The sequence below is a fragment of the Haliotis rubra genome, unplaced genomic scaffold (assembly GCF_003918875.1).
Source record: "Haliotis rubra isolate DU_JTF1 unplaced genomic scaffold, ASM391887v1 Scf230, whole genome shotgun sequence".
NCBI lineage: Eukaryota > Metazoa > Mollusca > Gastropoda > Lepetellida > Haliotidae > Haliotis > Haliotis rubra.
Window position 1 is genome coordinate 23,519 of NW_025766337.1, and position 27,146 is coordinate 50,664.

The following is a 27,146-nucleotide window of genomic DNA, read 5'->3' on the forward strand; positions in this document are numbered from 1 at the left end:
GGACAGGTCGCACAACGGGTTTTCCATTCACACCTCAATGAACCGGGGGAAAAACACAGTCAATCCATAATTATATTGAACTTGTCTAAGTTGGTAATTAATTTCTGATCCACATGAAATCTGCGTTATCAGGAAAATGCATATCATACAATATTTAATAACCAGAGAACAAATATAGTGTTTACGTCAGCTGGCTGTCTACCGCTCAGTGCCGCACTGTGATGACATCGGTTTCAAATATGTATACATTGTATACAATTTTACAACGTTCTTATATCTTCACAGTGTAACTAAATTGTATAACATTCAACTTGAGTTGATTATTTTAAACAGCGTCTTTTCAAATGTATATCCTCCTTGCCTTGCCTTGCCTTGCCTAGTCTAGCCTATCCTAGCCTTGCCTTGCCATGCCATCGGTGAAAGTGTCGGTTTGCTACTTTTCCACATAAATCATTATATCGAAGCCTAGTAAGCTCCCTGGTTTGAAATCTCGATGTCCAACAATCCATATCACTGTATAAAGTACACTTCCTTGCGATAACAGATAGATGCCATCCATGTCGATGAGTTAGATTTCCCTCCAACCAATCCTGCTGAAATAGTCAGTGTATTTGACGTCAATACCAAATGGACAGAAATGTTTAAGATTAGTTCATGCGCAGTCTGTCTTCAAAGTAACGTTACACAGAACAGTTTAGATCAAACATCTGGTTGAAAATCCTGATCCTCCTATCTGGTTATGGCCTGAAAACCAGTTGTAAGATGAATCAGTTTCTACAAGCAAATCGGAACGTAGCCCCAGTCAGTCTTCGCATACATGTTGATTATTAACTCATACATATAACGGCTCTGTTATTCCTTTTGCCATAGCGACTGATTCAGGACAGCCATTGTCCGGATACACATTTATTTCCAAACACACCCAATTATTTATTTGATGCTAATCGCCATTCTCAATCCTCATCTTCACTATCAACCCGTGCCACTCATCAGTGAGTGTTGTTTATAGGCCAAGTTTTTGCACGAAAATTAACCTTTTTGTCTTGCACTTTTTCTGCATAAAAAGTGTTTGTCAAGCAGTCTCAAAGCCAAAACAGTAGAGATATCATAAGTGACTAATTAGGACATTTGTAGCCTGAACTGGTTGTAACGGTTAAGGTACGAAGATGAGTTATTTATGGCTGTCGAAAGAACTCGGGATGTGCAGGGTTGGCCAGATAGAACGACGACGAAGCCGGAGTTCTATCTGGCCCACCCTGCACACCCCGAGTTCATTCTACAGTCTTAAAGAACGAATCTTCGTACCTTAACTGTCTTATACAACGAATATTAACACCAAAATAATATTAAACATTTTATCCGTTCAATATGTATGAATTGTTTCAAACACCTAGCAGAGATAGGTGGTTGACTGAGCCATTGTCACGTGCTCCCACAGCCTATAAAGCGCGTATTGCACGTGCACGCCTCTCACACGTGTACTGACTAGCCAACATGATGGACAGAGACGATGATCAGTTTTTGACACAGAGTCGATTTTCTCAGGAAGAATTTGATGTAAGTGTGGATGAAGCTCGAAAACATTTACCCGAAACATTTGACATAGAAACAATTCAAGAAAAAGTAAAAATGCAGTTCATTCAAACACTAAATATAAAAACGAGTGGGCAGTATCGAGCTTTCGAAAATGGCAAAATGATCTACTACTTCTTTCTATCGCTGATAACCTTGTTCTGTCGAAGGAATGCTTAACAACACAATTTTGAACATGGATTTCGATACGTTAACCGAAGCTCTGCAGTGTTTTGTATTTGAAGCTAGAAAGGAAGATGGTACTAAGTACAAATCACAATCTCTATGGTTTGGTCTGTGGAATACAGGGGTATGTGAGGCGAATGGGCAAATCGATCAATCTATTTGAGGACGAGGCCTTTCAAGGGACTGTTGGGGCGCTTGATGCCGCTATGAAGGAACTTGCTTCTACAGGGTATGAACCGGGAATGCGGGAACAGTGCCAGCCCACAGCATCGACGAGGAAGAAACGCTATGGGAAAAAGGTATTCTTTGCGACTCAAACCCTGAGCAGTTACTTCACACTATGGTATATTTGAATGGCCTACAGTTCGCGGTCAGAGGCGGACAAGAACACAAACCTAAACTGATGTGCAAAAGAAAGTACACAGGTTGTGTTTCGTCCAATAAGATAAAAATAACAAAACCTTTTGATGAAATGGAAAATGTATGTTGAAGCACACTGCAATACACGTGTTTTATCAGCAAAATGACATTGTAACCATAAACAGCGATGTAGTGATGACCACTGCAGACGGTTCCTACGACGCTGGAAGGTCAAGGCAATTTCCACGCAGCGGTCGGTAGGCCCATACATGCCAGCAGGACGAAGCCGTCTGGTCACTGTGAATCGGCTTACGTGATGACCCAATGATGTGGCTGCTGATGACGTCACCGTCAACATCCAGTTTCGTAGGTGAATAACTCGCAGATAGCGATCCTCTTGGGATGTTGTGACTCTGGAACGTCCACTTCTGGTTCGATCACATGTCTGGCCTGTCGTAATGAACCGGTTAAACAGCCGAATTATGGTTTGTCTTGTGCAACCCAATGTCCTTGCAATATCGCTGTTGAAAGCACCCATTTGTGTCATTCCTTTGGCCCGTTCTCGTTGCGCCGACGTCAATCTTGGCATTTTCTCGTGAGATTTCTGTCAAGTGATTGTTCAGTCTTCACGACAAACGGGTTTCATACTCTGCCAGAAAAGTGCTGGTGCATGGGACAATAATCACAATTTTGCAAAAAATCGTGCAAAACACGTACAAATTGTTTTTGGCAAATGAAACATGATGGTTGCGTTCTATACAATCAATGTTTTTCAATAATTTTATTAGTTCGAACGCATATTTGGGATTGCAACAACAATTACACCTGTGTACTTTCTTTTGCTCGTCAGTATACGTCTGTACAACAAGCCCCAAATTACCGGGCCATTCAGGGATGACTGCACCGGACGCAGGTACATGCTGTACCGTGAGGATGTATCAAAGGCGAACTCGGGAGGTCTAAAACACAAGAAAGCTGAGCCGAAAATAGTTAAAGCTTTTGACAACCAGCAGAACAAGAACCGCTGTTATGTGCACCTTTGGGAGAAGTATACCTCGTGATGGTAAGTGTTTAATGTAATATTGAAGCTACAAATTGAATTGTAATTCAAGAGCTGATTGATACAATACTTGGATATTTATTAAGTTTTGTTTGACAATGTTCATAATTCATTGTATCGGTCTTTCAAATGTTTAATAAACATTCAAATCCAATTTTTAACAAAACAATGCATTTAGAATTTTGACAGTATCCTCTTTATGTATCGGTCTACAAAAGCTTACACAACTTAAAATCTTTTTTTAACAAAACATCAGCATTGTTTTCAAGAAATACAACATTATCTTATGTTTCAGCCCGAAAACCTGCAAACATGATGCTTTCTACCTCCCGCCAAGATTGTCAAGTCTGACTGCTGGTTGATGGCGTCTCCAGTTGGTATCAACACTCTCAAAACCGCGGTTAAAAGGATGTGCGAGAAAGCGGGAATAGCTGGGGAAAAACCAACCATTCTTTGAGGGTATCGGCTGCGACGAGACTGTTTGATGCAAAAGTTGACGAACAGCTCATATGCGAACAGACAGGTAATACTATTTAACAGAATAGCATAATTAATTTACGCTGTACCTCATAGGTAACGTTTTTGCTATTACTATTCAGAACCCAGTTTGCGCTGCGCACAATGTTGCTTTCACTAGTTCAGTACATGAGAATGCGCTGTTTTGCAGGGCCGACAGACAATATGCTGTCGCAGTGTTACTTTTTTCCGGTGCTAAGAAAGTCAGGAAATTCACTAGTCTGTTTTCAAAGGATATAATTAAATGTATTTTCACTTCCTATATAGGCAATCTTTGCAGAGTACAGGTATTTTATAAAACTGTCAGGAGTTTGCTTTTTGTTGGTTATTTTACTAGCTCTTCACTTATTATGGCTGTGCGATGCACGTGTAAGCATAATCTATGCAAGAGTATCTTCCCTGTGAAAGTTATGTTGTTGTTTTTTCAAAACATACAAATCATAATGTAAACTTATCTCTTTTACCAGGCCACCGAAGTTCGGCCGTAAGATCTTACAAAAGAACAAGTACAGAAATGCAAGCAAGCATATCTGATGTTCTCTATGGTAAAACGTCCAAGGCTGCGATGGGAGAAATGGCGACGGCAGAAAACATGGCGACAACGGTGGCGACGGCAGAAAAGATGGTGGCGATGGCAGGAAAGATGGTGACAACGGTGGCGACGGCAGGAAGGAAGGCGACAAGCGTTTCTTTTCGTTTTCTTTCAATTTTTCTTTGTGAAATTATTTGGAGAAATAAAAAAAAACCACTTGAGTTGAGTTTTATTTTCAGTCAATACAATTTTGATAACTATCATAACAAGTCTTGATGTAAAGTGATAATTCTGTTTTAAGGTCTATCTGCCGTAGATGTATTTGATAACATTAAAACAGCTGTTCTTTCTGCCCGTTCTATCTGCGGTAGAAAGCCCTCGCCATAAATAGAAATATCACTTTACACTAGGCAATGGAGCATAATGGTCTCGCCCAGTTCGTTCTTGCTGGGGGCGGTGGGACTGCCTAGTGGTTAAAGCGTTGGCTCGTCACGTTTAAGGTAGTTTATGTTGTATTTGAAAATCGTTGTCTCTTCGTCTGTCCAGTGTGGTCTTTAACTATATATAGTCTCTCTTCACCTACGATTTGGACCCTTGTTATGGTTAAGAGGTCCTGTGGCTTTTGTTCAAGCAGAAAGTCACACAGACGCGAGATAGTAACCCCAAAGGCTTGAATTCTTGTACCACACCTGAGTGTCGGTTCCTTTGATCTTACCCGTGGTGTATGTGCATGAAGACAACAGTTTTGTCTTGAAGGCAGATTTCGTCTGCCATTGGCTCCTAAAAGCCACACCCCACGGCAAGAGGACTGAACTCAACATTGTTCAACATATATTGTTCACAATTTATGTCAGTCAAGGTTTGCAACCAGGAAATGTAACTTCTACCGTTTTAATGGTTTCAAATGAATTTACAAGCTGAAATTGACCAATTCTTTTATTTATGAGAACAAAATGCTGTAATAAAATGAAAAAGAATTAAACGTATACATGTACTTTATATGTACTTTGAAATTTACACAATAATGAAAGTTATAGTTCCAAAAATGTTATCAGATTTAGATTAATTATTGTAGAAAACAATTATTATATATAGCACTCATTTTGGCAACTAGATTGAGAATGAAACGGTCGTTAAAACTTTAACGTTTTCCCACTTCCCATACATAATAGGCGTGGTACAAGTCAGTTAGCTCATCCAATCCTCGATCTGTGCTCGTATACACCACAGTTTTGCCGGAGTTGATTGACAGGTGTTGAGGAAGCTCGAGCAAAGCTCTCGCGTCTCCTCGCGTCTCGTTTCAACTTCGGCAAAACTGTGGTGTATACGAGCACAAACACTCGCGTCTCCCACCTGTAAATCAACTCCGGCAAAACTGTGGTGTATACGAGCACAAGCTCTCGCGTCTCCCCCCTAACAATCAACTCCGGCCAAACTGTGGTGTATACGAGTACAAGCTCTCGCGTCTCCCACCTGTCAATCAACTCCGGCAAAACTGTGGTGTATACGAGCACAAGCTCTCGCGTCTCCCACCTGTCAATCAACTCCCGCCAAACTGTGGTGTATACGAGTACAAGCTCTCGCGTCTCCCACCTGTCAATCAACTCCGGCCAAACTGTGGTGTATACGAGCACAAGCTCTCGCGTCTCCCACCTGTCAATCAACTCCCGCCAAACTGTGGTGTATACGAGCACAAGCTCGCGTCTCCCACCTGTCAATCAACTCCGGCCAAACTGTGGTGTATACGAGCACAAGCTCTCGCGTCTCCCACCTGTCAATCAACTCCGGCCAAACTGTGGTGTATACGAGCACAAGCTCGCGTCTCCCACCTGTCAATCAACTCCGGCCAAACTGTGGTGTATACGAGCACAAGCTCTCGCGTCTCCCATCTGTCAAATCAACTCCGGCCAAACTGTGGTGTATACGAGCACAAGCTCTCGCGTCTCCCACCTGTCAATCAACTCCGGCCAAACTGTGGTGTATACGAGCACAAGCTCTCGCGTCTCCCACCTGTCAATCAACTCCGGCCAAACTGTGGTGTATACGAGCACAAGCTCTCGCGTCTCCCACCTGTCAATCAACTCCGGCCAAACTGTGGTGTATACGAGCACAAGCTCTCGCGTCTCCCACCTGTCAATCAACTCCGGCCAAACTGTGGTGTATACGAGCACAAGCTCTCGCGTCTCCCACCTGTCAATCAACTCCCGGCCAAACTGTGGTGTATACGAGCACAAGCTCTCGCGTCTCCCACCTGTCAATCAACTCCCGCCAAACTGTGGTGTATACGAGCACAAGCTCTCGCGTCTCCCACCTGTCAATCAACTCCGGCCAAACTGTGGTGTATACGAGCACAAGCTCTCGCGTCTCCCACCTGTCAATCAACTCCCACCAAACTGTGGTGTATACGAGCACAAGCTCTCGCGTCTCCCACCTGTCAATCAACTCCCGCCAAACTGTGGTGTATACGAGCACAAGCTCTCGCGTCTCCCACCTGTCAATCAACTCCGGCCAAACTGTGGTGTATACGAGCATAAGCTCTTGCGTCTCCCACCTGTCAATCAACTCCGGCCAAACTGTGGTGTATACGAGCACAAGCTCTTGCGTCTCCCACCTGTCAATCAACTCCGGCCAAACTGTGGTGTATACGAGCACAAGCTCTCGCGTCTCCCACCTGTCAATCAACTCCGGCCAAACTGTGGTGTATACGAGCACAGATCTCGGTTTGAAATGATCTAACTAATACTTAGAACATTGCGCAACGTGAAGGGCAAGTTAACTATTGAAAAGCCGAAGTCATCCATCATGTCGCACAGTGTTACAAAGAAGTTGTTTAGGGTTGTTTTTTTCACTTTAAATGTTTATGTCAAGGATGTATATGTGAAACACACGACGCGGGGTTTCACTGGTCGGGTGGGTAAATCAGTAAAAGAGAACTGACGGTGGTAATAAACGGTGTCAGGTCATCACTTTCCCTGAACCTAAAGTGAACGCTCTGGCCAAATCGTCTTGTGTCTATTTTGGAAATTATAAAGAACGTAAAGAACGGCAAGACATGGGGATGCCTACTCCTCACGTAAATTTCTTACCTCCTCAAGTTAATTTCTTAACTTACTTAAACAGTACCAAATAAGAAGCCAAATGCAATGTGTGAACTATTTTCTCAATTGAGTACAGATTCGATAAGTATTTTGTTGATTCATATCGGGATTCGAACCCGCACTGTCAGAGCGAGACACCTGATGGCTAGCACACAACGTCAGCGATCTAACCCACTCAGCCACCACGGTTTCCTGTCAAATGGAAATCTGACAACTCGTAGTCTTGATCACTTACTCTGTGTACAGGGGCGGTGGGGTAGCCTAATGGTTAAAGCGTTGGCTCGTCACGCCGAAGACCCGGGTTCGAATCCCCACATGGGCACAATGTTTGAAGCCCATTTCTGGTGTCCCCCGCCGTGATGTTGCTGGAATATTGCTAAAATCGGCGTAAAACCAAACTCAGTCAGTCAGTCAGTCTGTGTACACCTCCAACATTTCACGTATTGTGTCTCAGTGAACTTCAAATGGCGTATATTTTCATTGTTGACAAATTGTCCTTCATAAATATATCTATGAAATTGTGTCAGTAGTAGCTTACAGTGGTGTACAAAACTGAAAAAAAAATACTTTGACCAGAATTTCGAGTCTTTACTGAGATTACAAAACATCAAGCAGATTCATGGAGTTTTCAGAATCCTCATGACATAAACTCCATTTGTACCAAAGACTTTCTGTGAATACTAATGTTGACTAGTCGCTCTTCGTGCCGTGGCAGCTACTGGGGTAGCCTAGTGGTTAAAGCGGTTGCTCGTCACTTGTATCAAAGACTTTCGGTGAATACTAATGTCAACTACTCGCACTACGTGCCGTGGCAGCTACTAGGGTAGCCTAGTGGTTAAAGCGGTTGCTCGTCACGCCGAAGACGCGGGTTCGATTCCTAATATGGGTACAATGTGTGAGCCCATATCTGGTTTCCCCCGCCGTGATATATCTGGAATATTGCTGAAATCGGCGTAAACCTAAACTCACTCACTCATGACAGCACATTAGAGTCATTCAGTTGTCTGTCTCCAGATTCTATTCATTACATTAATTTACAGAATATGATAAACTGTTCCGTAAAAGTGTTGAACGTTTCTCGTGAATCTTTGTAACGTTTTAACACTTTTTGAAAAGCTATGTTGCTTTACAAAATAGAGCATCTCTACTGTCTTCTGAAACAGTGCCCTGGGCAAGTTTGATGGTGTTGCCTACTAAATATGTCAGAGTCTTGAATAAAATTAATACTTCCAGTAATACTACAATGAATATTTTGACTCCGATTTACGAAAGATGATAAATGACCAGTTGTGCGATGGGTTTGCTTGGTGTCCTGACATGAAGATTGTTTACAGTAGATGAAATTTTGGTGACGGTATATGCGTGTATCCATATATTACAGACTATAGACCTGTGTGGTATGCTTGGTGTCCTGACATGAAGATTGTTTACAGTAGATGATATTTTGGTGACACCATATATGCGTGTATCAATATATTACAGACTATAGACCGGTGTGGTTTGCTTGGTGTCCTGACATGAAGATTGTTTACAGTAGATGATATTTTTGTGACGGTATATGCGCGTATCCATATATTACAGACTATCGACCTGTGTGGTATGCTTGGTGTCCTGACATGAAGATTGTTTACAGTAGATGATATTTTGGTGACACCATATGCGTGAATTAACGTATTACAGACTATAGACCTGTGTGGTATGCTTGGTGTCCTGACATTAAGATTGTTTAAAGTAGATGATATTTTGGTGACGATATATTCGTGTATCCATTTATTACAGACCATAGACCTGTGTGGTATGCTTGGTGTCCTGACATGAAGATTGTTTACAGTAGATGATATTTTGGTAACGGTATATGCGTGTATCCATATATTACAGACTATAGACCTGTGTGGTATGCTTGGTGTCCTGACATGAAGATTGTTTACAGTAGATAATATTTTGTTGACGATATATGCGTGTATCCATATATTACAGACTATAGACCTGTGTGGTATGCTTGGTGTCCTGACATGAAGATTGTTTACAGTAGATGATATTTTGGTGACGGTATATGCGTGTATCAATATATTACAGACTATAGACCTGTGTGGTATGCTTGGTGTCCTGACATGAAGATTGTTTACAGTAGATGATATTTTGGTGACGATATCTGCGTGTATCCATTTATTACAGACTATAGACCTGTGTGGTATGCTTGGTGTCCTGACATGAAGATTGTTTACAGTAGATGATATTTTGGTGACGGTATATGCGTGTATCCATATATTACAGACTATAGACCTGTGTGGTATGCTTTGTGTCCTGACATGAAGATTGTTTACAGTAGATGATAGATTTGTGACGGTATATGCGTGTATCAATATATTATAGACTATAGACCTATGTGGTATGCTTGGTGTCCTGACATGAAGATTGTTTACAGTAGATGATATTTTGGTGACGGTATATGCGCGTATCCATATATTACAGACCATAGACCTGTGTGGTATGCTTGGTGTCCTGACATGAAGATTGTTTACAGTAGATGATATTTTGGTGACGGTATATGCGTTTATCCATATATTACAGACCATAGACCTGTGTGGTATGCTTGGTGTCCTGACATGAAGATTGTTTACAGTAGATGATATTTTGGTGACGATATATGCGTGTATCAATATATTACAGACTATAGACCTGTGTGGTATGCTTGGTGTCCTGACATGAAGATTGTTTACAGTAGATGATATTTTGTTGACGATATATGCGTGTATCCATATATTACAGACTATAGACCTGTGTGGTATGCTTGGTGTCCTGACATGAAGATTGTTTACAGTAGATGATATTTTGGTGACGGTATATGCGTGTATCAATATATTACAGACTATATACCTGTGTGGTATGCTTGGTGTCCTGACATGAAGATTGTTTACAGTAGATGATATTTTGGTGACGGTATATGCGTGTATCCATATATTACAGACCATAGACCTGTGTGGTATGCTTGGTGTCCTGACATGAAGATTGTTTACAGTAGATGATATTTTGGTGACGGTACAGCGTTTATCCATATATTACAGACCATAGACCTGTGTGGTATGCTTGGTGTCCTGACATGAAGATTGTTTACAGTAGATGATATTTTGGTGACGATATCTGCGTGTATCCATATATTACAGACTATAGACCTGTGTGGTATGCTTGGTGTCCTGACATGAAGATTGTTTACAGTAGATGATATTTTGGTGACGGTATATGCGTGTATCCATATATTACAGACTATAGACCTGTGTGGTATGCTTTGTGTCCTGACATGAAGATTGTTTACAGTAGATGATATTTTGGTGACGATATATGCGTGTATCCATATATTACAGACTATAGACCTGTGTGGTATGCTTTGTGTCCTGACATGAAGATTGTTTACAGTGGATGATATTTTGGTGACGGTATATGCATGAATCAATATATTACAGACTATAGACCTGTGTGATATGCTTGGTTTATTACAAGATGAGGTGTAAAATGGTTCGCCGGCAACACCAGTCTATGTACGACACTTTCCATCTGAAATAGAAGAAAAACACATGTTTCGGGTAATCATTCTTTAAGTAAACATGGATGGCTTCCTTTCTCAGACAATAGAGGCAGAAAATCTTGTCTTGTTTGAAAGGACACAATTGCATCCTCGTGTTTGATATTGTGGTGAGGCATTTTCGATGCTTCCAAACTCGCTTATTTTTAATTAATAATGTTTTAACCCCCTGGATGCCGAGGGTTTTTTTCAGGCGCACATTTTCATACGGTGTGAAAAGTGAACGTTGTGCGAGATTTGCGCTGGCGTGGTCCTGGATCTGCGTACGGCTATAAAACAACACAGAAATGTAGAAATGTAGAAATTTTGTTATGCGTTAAAAAACAGTAAATGTCTCCGCTTTTTATCGCGCACCGATAAAAGCACTGTGCTACGATTTTTTTAATTTGGCATCTTTACAGAAAGTGTGAGCGAAGAAAATACAGCCTGATATCTGAACGACATAGGTGTATATGAAATGGGTTTATGTGCTTATGCATGACTTTATACGCTCAACATTAAAAGTGACTCACAATGAATGTCAAAAATGAATGTTCTTCTATGGCGTCAAACGACGACAGAGAGGTCATACACGTATAATGATAAGGGGGCATAACTCCGTTATGCTTAACACTAGGTCTATGATACTCAGATCACATGGAGAGAATTTGTTCGGTATTTTCTGTTCACGGTGAACCAAACTATTCTAATTCGAAGTTCCCCAATGTGAACGTATACATTATAATACTGAGTGTGTAACCGGAAGGATAGGGCGATTGTGTTTACTCTTGTTCAACCGACCTTTCACAATTTATAAGAAAAGATGACAACGTACTGCATGTGAAAGCACGTAATAGCGATTTGGATGGCCTAATCCAAGTTAGTTAGTTCTTAGATTCCTATATTCTCCTGTTTGTGTAGATGCATTTTGACTAATTTTGCATCATTATTGACAGAGTACAAGCCATATCTTCAAATGTAATGAAATTACTGAAAAGAGTACAATATTTTTGTTGACGTCATTGCTTGTTTGATGTATTTTGCGACGTCGCAAAAAGACGACATTGGCATGCTGCTTGGTATCTCACCTAATTTCCATTAATTGTGTGAAAGGTCTCGGCTTCTCTGCCAGAATTTAACACTCTTTAGACAAAACATAAAATGACTGATTTAACCATTTAATATGAATACATCAACAAATAGACGGTTTTACAGCGTATCTTATTGTGAACAACAGGCGCACCTGCTTGGCATCAATTTAAGATAAATGAAACATAATATTTCACAACATCCAAATATTTGATTAGGATAAGAATTTTCTTTGTTTATGATTATGTAGCTATTTCTCTTCATTAGTATGCAATGAAAGATGCAAAAAGATAGCTTTTTATATATGGAACTAAATGTATATATTAGACTATGGATGTAAGATTTGTCCAAACACTAAATTTTGATTGTTTGAATAATATTTACACAAGAAATTGACACATTTAGTGCAGTACACTATATTCTAAAACTTTACACAAGCGTTAGAAGATCAAACGTAGCCATAACTGCAACTACTTTAGTTCCTATGATGTACAATATCCAATGCATTTGGACTAATATTGCAGTTTCATATGAACAGGTTAATGAAAGGCGATTTAATTCAACCTTACAAGTAGAACTGATAATATTAATGAAAATGATTTATAATGTTATGAAATATATCTGCACACATATTTAAAGGAATTGTCTTGTTCATTGCATATTTTTGTGTCGTTTTATAGATAGAACGATGATGTATATTGATTGGCCAGTCAAGATACATATACACACACAGGAGCAAATAGGAATCTAAGAACTAACTTATATATCGGATAGGGCCATCCGAATCGCTATTACATGCTTGTCATCTTGTCTTATAAATTGTGAAACTACAAAAGCGTATCCGCTCACATTGGGGAACTTTGAATTTGAATAGTTTCGTTCACCGAGAACAGAAAATATAACGTCCGTATCCACAACCATGTTTTCCGAGTTACACTGACCTAGCGCTAAGCATAGCGGAGTTATGCGCCTTATCATTATACGTGTATGACCTCTCTGTCGTCGTTTGACGTCATAGAAGAAAATCCATTTTTGACATTTATTATGAGTCATTTTAATGTTGAGCGTACAACGTTATGCATAAGCACATAAACCCAATTCCTATACACCTATGTCGTTCAGATATCAGGCTGTATTTTCTTCGCTCACACTTTCGGTAAAGATGCCAAATTAAAAAATCGTAGCACAGTGCTTTTATCGGTGCGCGATAAAAAGCGGAGAAATTTACTGTTCATTAACGCATAACAAAAAATTGGATAACATTTAGAAAGGTCTATTTCTCAAACCGCCGCGGTAGTTACACTTATATTTATACCAAAGGATAGGAACGTTAATATTCTACATGTCTGTGTAATTTTATAGCCGTACGCAGATCCAGGCCCACGCGAGCGCAATTCTCGCACAACGTTCACTTTTCACACAGTATGAAAATGTGCGCCTGAACAAAAAGTCGGCATCCAGGGGGTTAAAACCCAAATCACTCACTCACTTATAATGGGTCTCACATTCGGACACGCACAGTATTAGGAAACGCACTGTTCAACTTGTGAGATTGGAAACAATTCCTCGTTATAACGCAAAAGTACCAAAAGTTATGCTAAAAGGGCATCATGCAACGAGCATCGACCGACTTCGGGGTATAACGAGCATCGACCGACTTCGGGGTATAACGAGCATCGACCGACTTCGGGGCATAACGAGCATCGACCGCTTCCGGGGTATAACGAGCATCGACCGCTTCCGGGGTATAACAAACAGAGAATGTGCACGGAGAACAGAGGGTCGGGGACTCAGTACGGTTTAAATACAGTAAAAATATCACTTATTGGTACCCTGGTAGGCGCTAGGGGGTAAAACTGATCTGCTCGGAGACAGGATACTGTGTTTCAATCCACAATTGATTCCACTTGTCTCAGACTTGTAACACTGGTGTCAGCTATTCCCTCCTCATGCAACGACACAGAATTCTACTCCATCATTTGTCTGTCTGGGGTGGTGGGGTAGCCAACTGCTTAAAGCGTACAGCAAATGGTCCTCCCTCCGAAGATATAATAATAATAATAATAATAGTAATAGTTCATTTATAAAGCGCATATTTCCATGCACAATTCATGCTCAAAGCGCTGATGTCAGGACGAAAAGGCTTTTTGGAAAAGGTGGGTCTTTAGCGATGTTCGAAATGTTGAAATAGCGAAAAGTAACAACAAAATAATGATCGTTTGTTATCCGGGTGTCCAAAATTATGAGACAAATCATCAGAGTTGGTCTGTCGATTTCATGTGACTGTGCAAAATTTGATTTTGTTGCAATTGTTAGATTTTGTGTTAGTGAGCAATTCATCGGTCTCAAATGAAATCAAACGGACCACAGTCACGCTGAAGACCCGGGTTCGATTCCCCATGTGGGTACAATGTGTGAAGCTCTTTTCTGAAAGTGTTGAGCATTTCTTATGAATCTCTGTAGCGCTTGTACACTTTATGGAAGGCTATGATGGTTTATAATACCCTTTATCTCATATATAGTCAAGTGTTGAGCGTTTCTTATGAATCTCTGTAGCGCTTGTACACTTTATGGAAGGCTATGATGGTTTATAATACCCGTTATCTCATATATAGTCAAGTGTTGAGCGTTTCTTATGAATCTCTGTAGCGCTTGTACACTTTATGGAAGGCTATGATGGTTTATAATACCCTGTATCTCATATATAGTCAAGTGTTGAGCGTTTCTTATGAATCTCTGTAGCGCTTGTACACTTTATGGAAGGCTATGATGGTTTATAATACCCTTTATCTCATATATAGTCAAGTGTTGAGCGTTTCTTATGAATCTCTGTAGCGCTTGTACACTTTATGGAAGGCTATCTTGGTTTATAATACCCTTTATCTCATATATAGTCAAGTGTTGAGCGTTTCTTATGAATCTCTGTAGCGCTTGTACACTTTATGGAAGGCTATCTTGGTTTATAATACCCGTTGTATCTTAAATATAGTCAAGTGTTGAGCGTTTCTTATGAAGCTCTGTAGCGCTTGTACACTTTATGGAAGGCTATCTTGGTTTATAATACCCGTTGTATCTTAAATATAGTCAAGTGTTGAGCGTTTCTTATGAATCTCTGTAGCGCTTGTACACTTTATGGAAGGCTATCTTGGTTTATAATACCCTTTATCTCATATATAGTCAAGTGTTGAGCGTTTCTTATGAATCTCTGTAGCGCTTGTACACTTTATGGAAGGCTATCTTGGTTTATAATACCCTTTATCTCATATATAGTCAAGTGTTGAGCGTTTCTTATGAATCTCTGTAGCGCTTGTACACTTTATGGAAGGCTATCTTGGTTTATAATACCCTTTATCTCATATATAGTCAAGTGTTGAGCGTTTCTTATGAATCTCTGTAGCGCTTGTACACTTTAGTGAAGGCTATGATGGTTTATAATACCCTTTATCTCATATATAGTCAAGTGTTGAGCGTTTCTTATGAATCTCTGTAGCGCTTGTACACTTTATGGAAGGCTATGATGGTTTATAATACCCTTTATCTCATATATAGTCAAGTGTTGAGCGTTTCTTATGAATCTCTGTAGCGCTTGTACACTTTATGGAAGGCTATCTTTGTTTATAATACCCTTTATCTCATATATAGTCAAGTGTTGAGCGTTTCTTATGAATCTCTGTAGCGCTTGTACACTTTATGGAAGGCTATGATGGTTTATAATACCCTTTATCTCATATATAGTCAAGTGTTGAGCGTTTCTTATGAATCTCTGTAGCGCTTGTACACTTTATGGAAGGCTATGATGGTTTATAATACCCTTTATCTCATATATAGTCAAGTGTTGAGCGTTTCTTATGAATCTCTGTAGCGCTTGTACACTTTATGGAAGGCTATGATGGTTTATAATAGTATTACCCTTTATCTCATATATAGTCAAGTGTTGAGCGTTTCTTATGAATCTCTGTAGCGCTTGTACACTTTATGGAAGGCTATCTTGGTTTATAATACCCGTTGTATCTTAAATATAGTCAAGTGTTGAGCGTTTCTTATGAATCTCTGTAGCTCTTGTACAATTTACGGAAGGCTATCTTGGTTTATAATACCCTTTATCTCATATATAGTCAAGTGTTGAGCGTTTCTTATGAATCTCTGTAGCGCTTGTACACTTTATGGAAGGCTATCTTGGTTTATAATACCCTTTATCTCATATATAGTCAAGTGTTGAGCGTTTCTTATGAATCTCTGTAGCGCTTGTACACTTTATGGAAGGCTATGATGGTTTATAATACCCTTTATCTCATATATAGTCAAGTGTTGAGCGTTTCTTATGAATCTCTGTAGCGCTTGTACACTTTATGGAAGGCTATGATGGTTTATAATACCCTTTATCTCATATATAGTCAAGTGTTGAGCGTTTCTTATGAATCTCTGTAGCGCTTGTACACTTTATGGAAGGCTATGATGGTTTATAATACCCTTTATCTCATATATAGTCAAGTGTTGAGCGTTTCTTATGAATCTCTGTAGCGCTTGTACACTTTCTGGAAGGCTATCTTGGTTTATAATACCCGTTGTATCTTAAATATAGTCAAGTGTTGAGCGTTTCTTATGAATCTCTGTAGCGCTTGTACACTTTATGGAAGGCTATCTTGGTTTATAATACCCTTTATCTCATATATAGTCAAGTGTTGAGCGTTTCTTATGAATCTCTGTAGCGCTTGTACACTTTAGTGAAGGCTATGATGGTTTATAATACCCTTTATCTCATATATAGTCAAGTGTTGAGCGTTTCTTATGAATCTCTGTAGCGCTTGTACACTTTATGGAAGGCTATGATGGTTTATAATACCCTTTATCTCATATATAGTCAAGTGTTGAGCGTTTCTTATGAATCTCTGTAGCGCTTGTACACTTTCTGGAAGGCTATCTTGGTTTATAATACCCGTTGTATCTTAAATATAGTCAAGTGTTGAGCGTTTCTTATGAATCTCTGTAGCGCTTGTACACTTTATGGAAGGCTATGATGGTTTATAATACCCTTTATCTCATATATAGTCAAGTGTTGAGCGTTTCTTATGAATCTCTGTAGCGCTTGTACACTTTATGGAAGGCTATCTTGATTTATAATACCCTTTATCTCATATATAGTCAAGTGTTGAGCGTTTCTTATGAATCTCTGTAGCGCTTGTACACTTTATGGAAGGCTATCTTGGTTTATAATACCCTTTATCTCATATATAGTCAAGTGTTGAGCGTTTCTTATGAATCTCTGTAGCGCTTGTACACTTTATAGAAGGCTATGATGGTTTATAATACCCTTTATCTCATATATAGTCAAGTGTTGAGCGTTTCTTATGAATCTCTGTAGCGCTTGTACAATTTATGGAAGGCTATCTTGGTTTATAATACCCTTTATCTCATATATAGTCAAGTGTTGAGCGTTTCTTATGAATCTCTGTAGCGCTTGTACACTTTATGGAAGGCTATGATGGTTTATAATACCCTTTATCTCATATATAGTCAAGTGTTGAGCGTTTCTTATGAATCTCTGTAGCGCTTGTACACTTTATGGAAGGCTATGATGGTTTATGATACCCTTTATCTCATATATAGTCAAGTGTTGAGCGTTTCTTATGAATCTCTGTAGCGCTTGTACACTTTATGGAAGGCTATGATGGTTTATAATACCCTTTATCTCATATATAGTCAAGTGTTGAGCGTTTCTTATGAATCTCTGTAGCGCTTGTACACTTTATGGAAGGCTATGATGGTTTATAATACCCTTTATCTCATATATAGTCAAGTGTTGAGCGTTTCTTATGAATCTCTGTAGCGCTTGTACACTTTATGGAAGGCTATGATGGTTTATAATACCCTTTATCTCATATATAGTCAAGTGTTGAGCGTTTCTTATGAATCTCTGTAGCGCTTGTACACTTTATGGAAGGCTATGATGGTTTATAATACCCTTTATCTCATATATAGTCAAGTGTTGAGCGTTTCTTATGAATCTCTGTAGCGCTTGTACACTTTATGGAAGGCTATCTTGGTTTATAATACCCGTTGTATCTTAAATATAGTCAAACAGGGCCCTGAGTCAAGTTCGAATTAGACTGTAACATATATTTATGATGAGGGATAGCATCTTTCTTTTGTTCTATACGGTCACTACAAAGTTTGAAAGTTTGAAATTTTGAACACATGTTCATAGTTTTGTCTCACTGATTCAAGAATTTTGTTAATATAGCTTCAGAAAACATCATAAAGTTTCTCTTGGCTACATGACAATTCTTTCTGTACTATTAATTCAATCAGGTCGTTTCTGCCATCAACGTCTATCTGTTAACTTGTTGATTGTTCATTTTGACAACACTTTGTGAAGGTCACGTGGTATGTCAATCATATGTCAAGGGAGGGGCAATGAAATATGTGGCTCTTCCATTGTTTACCGACCCTGCAACATATTACTTGTGGAAGTAAATCTGTTTAGGTAAAATATAACAAAGTTTTGATGGTGAACATGGAGGTGGGTCCAAATATCGAAATTCTGACCCTAATCATGAAGGTTGGTCCTAAAATCGAAGTTTAGACCTCGTACATGGAGGTAGGTCCCAATATCTATGTTTGGACCTCAATCGTGAAGGTGGGTCATAAAATCGAAGTTTAGACCGTGAACATGGAGGTGGGTCCCAATATCGATGTTTAGACGTCAGAGGACGGTGGGGTAGCCTGGTGGTTAAAGCGTTGGCTCGTCATGCCGAAGACCCGGGTTCGAATCCCCACATGGGTACAATGTGTGAAGCCCATTTCTGGTAAAACCAAACTCAGTCAGCCAGTCAGTTTAGACCTTAATCGTGAAGGTGGGTCCTATTATAGTAGTTTTGGTCCTTGGTGGAAAGCCCCGGATACCCCTTGTATCCCAAATGCTTTGAGTATATGGATCATAACAATGTTCAGAGCGGATACGGGGAAAAAGGACCCCAGCGAAAACGGACCCAATAAAAATCGAGAAAACGGCCACCGCGCTGGAGAGACCGGCCTCCGAACAAAGAGAAAATGGCCACTGCGCTGGAGAGAAAGGCCTCCAAACAAAGAGAAAACGACCACCGTGCTGGAGAGAAAGGCCTCCGAACAAAGAGAAAACGGCCACCGCGCTGGAGAGAAAGGCCTCCGAACAAAGAGAAAACGGCCACCGCGCTGGAGAGAAAGGCCTCCAAACAAAGGGAAAACGGCCTCTGCGCTGAAGAGAAAGGCCTCCAAAGAAAGAGAAAACGGCCACCGCGCTGGAGAGAACTGCCTCCAAACAAAGAGAAAACGGCCACCGCGCTGGAGAGAACTGCCTCTGAACAAAGAGAAAACGGCCTCTGTGCCTTGAGAAAACGTCCAACATAGTTGCACCAAGATCAAAAGAGAATATATAATTATATATCCTTCATTGCGGATAAGCTTTAAATTTAACAATTGATTGATTGTTTTTTTTAGTTTCGATATCCATAGCGGTTTAACCTTAGAAGATTGATTGGTTGTTTCGATAGTTACCGGGTATGATGAACAAAACCAATTTGACTGATTGTAGATTTTAGAGGTACGATTAGTTGATAGAGAAAAAAGCCGTTAAGGTAGTGTTTATATTGACGAGCGGATTAGTAGTACTGATTCCAACTTCTGTTCTTGTAGTTCTGCGATGGTCCCTAGTAAGGTGATATACCTTCAGTTGTTGGTATTCTATAGCCTGTATTCTCATCTATAGTTTAAATGTTTAAAGGATTTTTAAAAAAGTCACTTCACATTGTTTATTTTCGCTCTTACTGAATCCCTGGGTATATATAATATTCACAAAATACAGTTCAAAACGGTAATATTTCATTATACAGCTTGTATTAGGAATCTAAAACGCACCTCCCACGAAAGCATTTCGCGATTACGCAAGATAATGCGATAGATTGTCATGTGGTCGCGTGACGTCATACCGGAGAGTCGCTAAGTACTATCAGCACAGGGAAAATACAGTGGTACCGAGCCTGTTCGCATACTGAGGTCTGCTTCTAGGTTAGCAAATAAATCAATCCACGAAGTCAAACCTGGATTTGGATGACATACTAGATACAGATAATATCACATGCATACAACCCTTTCAATTTGAAAGTATTTCTAGCGGCAAGACCAACAGGAATATTGACGACGATTCCACCAGTTGACAACATACAGCCGTGGGACGATCCCGATCCCGACTATGTTTTGAATAGACCTACTGCAGACTGGTATTCAAGTCACTTCCCTATCACATGTTCATGGAAAACTGATTATAGATACTGAATTATTTTTTCCGCGGTCACGGTAAAATTTGCAGCCATGATAATGGCAATGATCAATGTGTTGAGCCTGTCTTCCGGTATACATCGGTATGGGAAGGTAAACACTGAAATAGTTACGTTCGAGGTTCATGAATTTATGACGTTTATTAAGTAACTTTCAGCTTTATTTCATAAAATGCGTCTTCTTCTAAGTTTATCCGTAAAGGTTTTAGCATGGAGATAATCTTTTCTACAAAATACGTACCGTTACGGAAGTCGATAAGTTTGATGTCACTACTGTATTGTAGAGAAGTACCCTAAATTCGTTAGTGTATGTTTTCGGAGAAGTCGGTGTATCGTCTCTGGTATGGTGCATCAAACATCAGTTTTATTACATTTTCAATTTCCATACAGGTGCCAAGCATCGGTTATATGTGGTGATACATAGTCATATAAATCTGTGAAATATACATAAACTGTAAAGTGATAAAGACATATAACCTCCTTAACAGCTGATAATAGATATAATAAATACATATAGATGCAAAAAATCCTTATCTTTCTCTTTAAATGTCAGCTAGTGAAAAAGAAAATTCTCCATTGTGTTCTAGTAGTAATGTGTAAAGTGTGATCAGTCCCAAATAAAGACCAGCGATCAAATCAAGAATTCGAAACCAGCACACACAAATTAAAGCAAAGGGTTTTTTTGCATACAAACTGTTTATGACAAAATAATGAATACAATGTGTACACCAACATCATGACGGCAAAGGCTGTGACAGAAAATAGATATGAGGATTAAAAACCAGTGTCTTTGCAAACGAGACTTAGTGTTGACTCATTAGTTAGGGAAAAACATGCAGTAATAGGAACTTCTTTTATTGCAAACTGGAGTGCACCAGTTCAACAAAAAAATATTGATTGTCTGAATTATATTTACGACGTGTTGGTTTCTTGTTCACTGGCTTAGCCTCTTGGTTTAGGCCTAGGGGTAGCTGATTGTCGATTTGGGTTCTCCAGTCCTGGTCACTTCTAGGGTATTTAGGTTGTTTTCATTGATGTGAAATGATGTCATGTACATCCTAAAAAATGGCATTAAAGTAGCATTTTTACATTTGCCAAAAACAAAACCCACAAAGAAATACATTATCTGAATGAACATATTTCTCTGATGTCCCATTTTTGAAAGTGGGTTAAAAGTTACAGCTGCATAATACCTAAGTTTAATGTCAGTGTAGGGCAGTCATTTTCGTTATATTTATTGTACATTGCCTTAATGAGAGAATGAGTGAGAGTGAACATTTTAAGCATGCCCTAACACATACACGCACGCACGCACGCACACACACCCGCACACAATTCACATACCATTTTAACATGGTAGGGGACCAGTCCCTGGTGGATAATTATCTGATATAACTCATTTTTAATTATGTTTAAATAATTATGTGCTCTCTCACCACCGCACCCATATGTGGCAAGTTCTCATTTGTCCATGCCCACCCCCATCCCACTCCCTCCACACACACTCACACCACAACACACCCGTCTCGGGAAATAGATGACTTGGCCCTACTGCAATAACAGTGGCTGTGAAAATATATCTGTGAACGAAAATAGGACTTGAGCGCAAATTATGACGGACTTTTTCATCAACTATTGTTTTATATAGCTAGCTACTGGAGTGTATATGTTGCTCCAAAACAACTACATCTTAAAACTCACCTGCAACCAACGTCGCGTCCGGAATGCAACTCTCTCGGTCTCAGCCCCAAGTTGACATCTCGGCCTCTGTGTTTGTTTGGTTGTCGAAAGGAATGCCCGATATATAGAATCCTTATAAAGTGTTTCCTATTCGTATCCATATTTCGCCAGAGGTTAGGTCTCTTTCATAGCACTTCTACGAAAAGTGTAACGAACACAGATGACCTAGTCTATCGTACAGACCCTGAAGCAAATATATCCGAGAAAGCCCATGCAAGTCTAGAAAATGTGGCAAGTCTAGATTTCCTCAGCTTCTGAAAATGAAGAAAGTCTCAGGGCTCCTTTTCATTATATATATATTTTTTTACTATGAACGTTTTTTTCAGGAAAATATGTTCATTTCAGAGACTAGTTGTTAGTCTAACAGATGACCGAGCGTGGAGGGGTTCACAAACTCCGCACGACGATAGTAAACAATCTATGCCCTTCCTCTTGTCAAATAGAATTTCTCAGGAAATGTACATCTGTGTTATTTACGCAGTTGGATAACTGGAAGTGCAGTTGTCAGTTTCCATTACATAATCACAACATCGCTTCATTCAAAATATTGCGCTTCGTGTCACTTTCAACTCAATGGCGTATACACTACTGAAATGTCAACACACTGAGCGACTCTCTGGTATGACGTCACACCCACAGACGGCAGACTGCTAAAAATAAAAATATGCATATGAGTGGGCGGGGCTAAAGTAGTTTTAGCTTTGGTGCATATTTATAAGTTTTACGACTATTGTTCGTAAATGGATGGTGCAGATGTGGTATTTATTCATGTTTGAATGGCATTATATAATAAAAATGCATAGTGTCCTTTAAATTTAATTTCTATTTTTAAATTTATATCTGCGATAAACTATGTTCTTTGAGAGGCATTTTATAAGTTGTGAAGATGAAGGAAAACTAATTAATTTGACAGGCCGGGTTATCGGACTGACCTTGGTGCAGAATTCGGAGGAGTCGGAGACGAAGGATGTGGCTGATGTACCAAGGGGGACGAGGAAACGGGCAATGTGTGGACGGTGTTTCTGGAGCAGACTAGTAGGCGGGCCTTGATGGGGTCTTTGTGTACTTTGATGGTAGCGCGGGCATAGAGTGCACACGCACGCACTAGTTACCTTCAATACTAAACTATAGAGTGACCTGTGACACCGGGTGCCTATTGTAGAAGTAGTAAGAAAGAGGGTGTCTCTTTCATTTCCTCCTGTGTCTACGTATGTCCCACATACAGTAGTTACCATCAACACTAAACTGTAGAGTAACATGTGACACCGGGTGTCTGTATTGTAGAGCAGTAAGAAAGAGGGTGTCTCTTTCATTTCCTTCTGTGTCTATGTAGGTCTCATTCACACGAGCTACCATCAACACTAAACTGTAGAGTAACCTGAGACACCGGGTGTCTGTATTGTAGAGGGTAGTATCACAGAGGAGATCTCTTTCATTTCCTTCTGTGTCTATGTAGATCTCACATACACTAGTTACCTTCAACTCTAAACTGTAGAGGTGACATGTGACACCGGGTGTCCGTGTATAGTACATAGTAGTGGGGTTATCTGCACATGCTACTATGTTTAGACACACACACATACACACACACATACACACACACACACACACACACACACTATTTCAATGAGCATTGTGCTGCTGTATAGCGTCAGGGTTCACTGTCTGCAGCGTGTCAGTGTCGTGGTCGACTCAATATGGCGTGACTTGCGCAACCGGAGATCACGGAAATGCACGAGTCATACCGAAAGTACTTGCATAGGCACAAGGAAGAAACAGTTCAGGGTGGTTTGTAGGGCACCAGTTGCTAACTGTCTAACTCCGTCTATCATCCGTCTAACTCAGTTAATCTTCGTTCAGTATTCAGCAGTGTGTTGCTGTTGTGTGACAAGGTAAACTTTGTCCAGTGTTTTACTGCGTTTGTCTTCGCCATTGTACACTGGACCTGTGTTAGTGAAACGTCCTTGTAACCCACCCGGATCTCGGAGGAGAAAACCGACACGGGTAAGTCAGCTTGCCTGTCTGTCCTAGATAATTCCAGCATGTTTTCGCCACAGCAAATCACTTATAACAAGATTACATAATGATTTATTTACTATATTCCATTTTTGGTTTAATTTGATCCGAACCATTGATGACGTCATCACTATTTATCTACACTCGAATTCAAAAGGCAATACGGCTATGTACAAAGGCTGTCATGGATAAGAGTAATTAAAGTCAGCTAGAATGAAATCCTGGTAGCAACAACAGGCAAAGGTTGATGTAAGAGTTGAGCGCTATACATAACTGCTGTAAAGTGAGGGCGAACAGACAAGACACCCTGGATAGAGGGTATTTTGAGATTGTGGAGGAACCTTGTCTTCACTTTACTGAAGCAGTTATCTTTAAATGCGATGTAAAGTGATAGTAATGTCAGTCAGGGAAGTAACGTGTACGCGAAACGGTCAACTGTCTGTTGTTCGCGAGACGGATGCGCTCTGCGGTACTAAGGGAACCCCTCAATAACAAACAGGTCTGCGCTCGTTAGCCGAGAGCCGCGATGCGGTCCTATACAGTCAAGACATGTCGGCTATGCGTTCGTATGCCTCTAAAGTTCCATATATATATATTGAATCTACGATGAATGAGCTTTCAGAAAATACTAACCTTTAGTTTCTGAAAAATATGCACAAAGGTGAACTCTGTTAAATATCTCAAATTTTGATTAATTCGTCTCGCGTACACGTTACGTCCTCTACTGAATACCAAGTGGTATTTGTGAGAGATGTACTTTCCGAGGTGTATCGGTCGATATGTCAACAATTGTGGACTGTAGTCCGACTGAAGTGTAGATATATCTGTCTTGTACCCACATTTATTAAGAACTACCAAAGATTTGTCCATCAATCAAGCACGAGAAAGTGGAGGGTGATTCAGTGGATAATACCATGTAAACATCGAATAAACTATCAAATTGGGTCTTGACCCGGTATGGCTTCATGGTACTTCCTCAATACTGTCACTTCAGTTGTAGTGGGGTGGACGGTTATAGCGTGGGAAAGCCACATTTAAGAAAAACAGAGTTGAAAAGAGGTGTGGCTCAACCGGAGGGGAGGGTCAATTCAATCTTTTATCTTTTTCTGGTAACTGTTTGAGATAAGAACTATTTTGACCTCAGTTATTATTTTTACATTTATGCTAAAAACTCAAAATGGTCTTTAAAAGAAAGACCATTTATTGCACAAATATACTTATAAACATCCACATATGTGACGCCTCACTTTTTCCATTTCATAGCTGTTTTTAAGCAACATTTATGATTAGATTTTCCAAGATCAGTGTATTCAATATACCAATAATACAAACCAAAGTACTTTACATCAAGGCATAAAAATATACAAAAAATACAAATATAATATTCTTAAGAGCAAACGCTGAAAATGCCCTTTTCCATAGAATGACCTATTAGCATGTATCATTTTGTCTCAAAACAGAGAGAATGCAAGATTAAAGAACAAAATAAACATAAAGAGATTAATATTATGATATGTTTGCTAGAAACTTCAACCAGAATAAAGAAGCCGGCCTTCATATGTTAACTAAACAAAAACAAAGGACAAGTCAGTCACTAAAACAAGTTTAATCCATTGTGATCAGTGGGTGACGCTTATTTGAAAAACGGTATTGATTCCCTTAGTAATTGTGGCATTGTGTATCGCCTACTGTGAAGACACGTTTGTGTACAGCAAGCATAAACCTGTAAAGAAGAGATTGCACAACTGGATGTATGTCGTTCTGTGGATCGATCCGGAGCCGCTATAGAATACGTTCACATGTTCAGTTAAGGTTCCGAGGGTATAACCTACCCTGACCCTTTACACACCCTCATATTTGCAGTTGTCTATATTTGCAGAGTATGTGTCTATATTTGCAGAGTAGTTGTCTATATTTGCAGAGTAGTTGCCTATATTTGCAGAGTAGTTGTCTATATTTGCAGAGTAGTTGCCTATATTTGCAGAGTAGTTGTCTATTTTTGCGTAGTTGTCTATATTTGCGGAGTAGTTGTCTATATTTGCAGTTGTAGTTGTCTATATTTGCACAGTACTTGCCTATATTTGCAGTTGTCTGTATTTGCTGAGTAGTTAGTTGTCTATATTTGCAGAGTAATTGTCTATATTTGCAGAGTAGTTGTCTATATTTGCAGAGCAGCTGTCTATATTTGTAGAGTAGTTGCCTATACCTGCAGAGTAGTTGACTCTATTGCACAGTAGTTGTCTATTTTTGCACAGTAGCTGTCTATATTTGCACAGTAGCTGTATATATTTGCAGTTGTAGTTGTCTATATTTGCAGAGTAGTTGTCTATATTTGCAAAGTAGTTGCCTATATTTGCAGAGTTGTTGTCTCTATTGCACAGTAGTTTTCTATTTTTGCACAGTAGCTGTCTATATTTGCACAATAGCTGTCTATATTTGCAGTTGTAGTTGTCTTTATTTGCAGAGTAGTTGTCTATATTTGCAGAGTAGTTGCCTATATTTGCAGAGTAGTTGTCTATATTTGCAGAGTAGTTGTCTATATTTGCTGAGTAGTTGTCTATAGTTGCAGTGTAGTTGTCTATATTTGCAGAGTAGTTGCCTATATTTGCAGAGTAGTTGCCTATATTTGCAGAGTAGTTACCTATATTTGCAGAGTAGTTGTCCATATTTGTAGTTGTCTATATTTGCTGAGTAGTTAGTTGTCTATATTTGCAAAGTAGTTGTCTGTATTTGCTGAGTAGTTGTCTATATTTGCAGAGTAGTTGTCTGTATTTGCTGAGTAGTTGTCTATATTTGCAGGGTAGTTGCCTATATTTGCAGAGTAGTTGTTTCTATTGCACAGTACTTGCCTATATTTGCAGTTGTCTATATTTGCTAAGTAATTAGTTGTCTATAGTTGCAGTGTAGTTGTCTATATTTGCAGAGTAGTTGCCTATATTTGCAGAGTAGTTGCCTATATTTGCAGAGTAGTTACCTATATTTGCAGAGTAGTTGTCCATATTTGTAGTTGTCTATATTTGCTGAGTAGTTAGTTGTCTATATTTGCAAAGTAGTTGTCTGTATTTGCACAGTAGCTGTCTATATTTGCACAGTAGCTGTCTATATT

The 27,146-nt window shown here is 39.6% G+C and overlaps 2 protein-coding genes across 2 annotated transcripts in view; both read left to right on the forward strand.

Annotated features, from left to right (window-relative positions):
• Window positions 1–27,146, forward strand: part of LOC124278024 (poly [ADP-ribose] polymerase tankyrase-2-like) — a 169,620-nt gene that overhangs the window by 16,847 nt on the left and 125,627 nt on the right. The window lies entirely within an intron of this gene.
• LOC124278035 (ankyrin repeat and KH domain-containing protein mask-like) overlaps window positions 23,737–27,146 on the forward strand; it is a 31,774-nt gene continuing 28,364 nt past the window's right edge. Inside the window, exon 1 of the mRNA XM_046713785.1 lies at window positions 23,737–24,028. The gene's annotated coding sequence lies outside the window, so the exon portion shown is untranslated. The remainder of the gene's footprint in view (window positions 24,029–27,146) is intronic.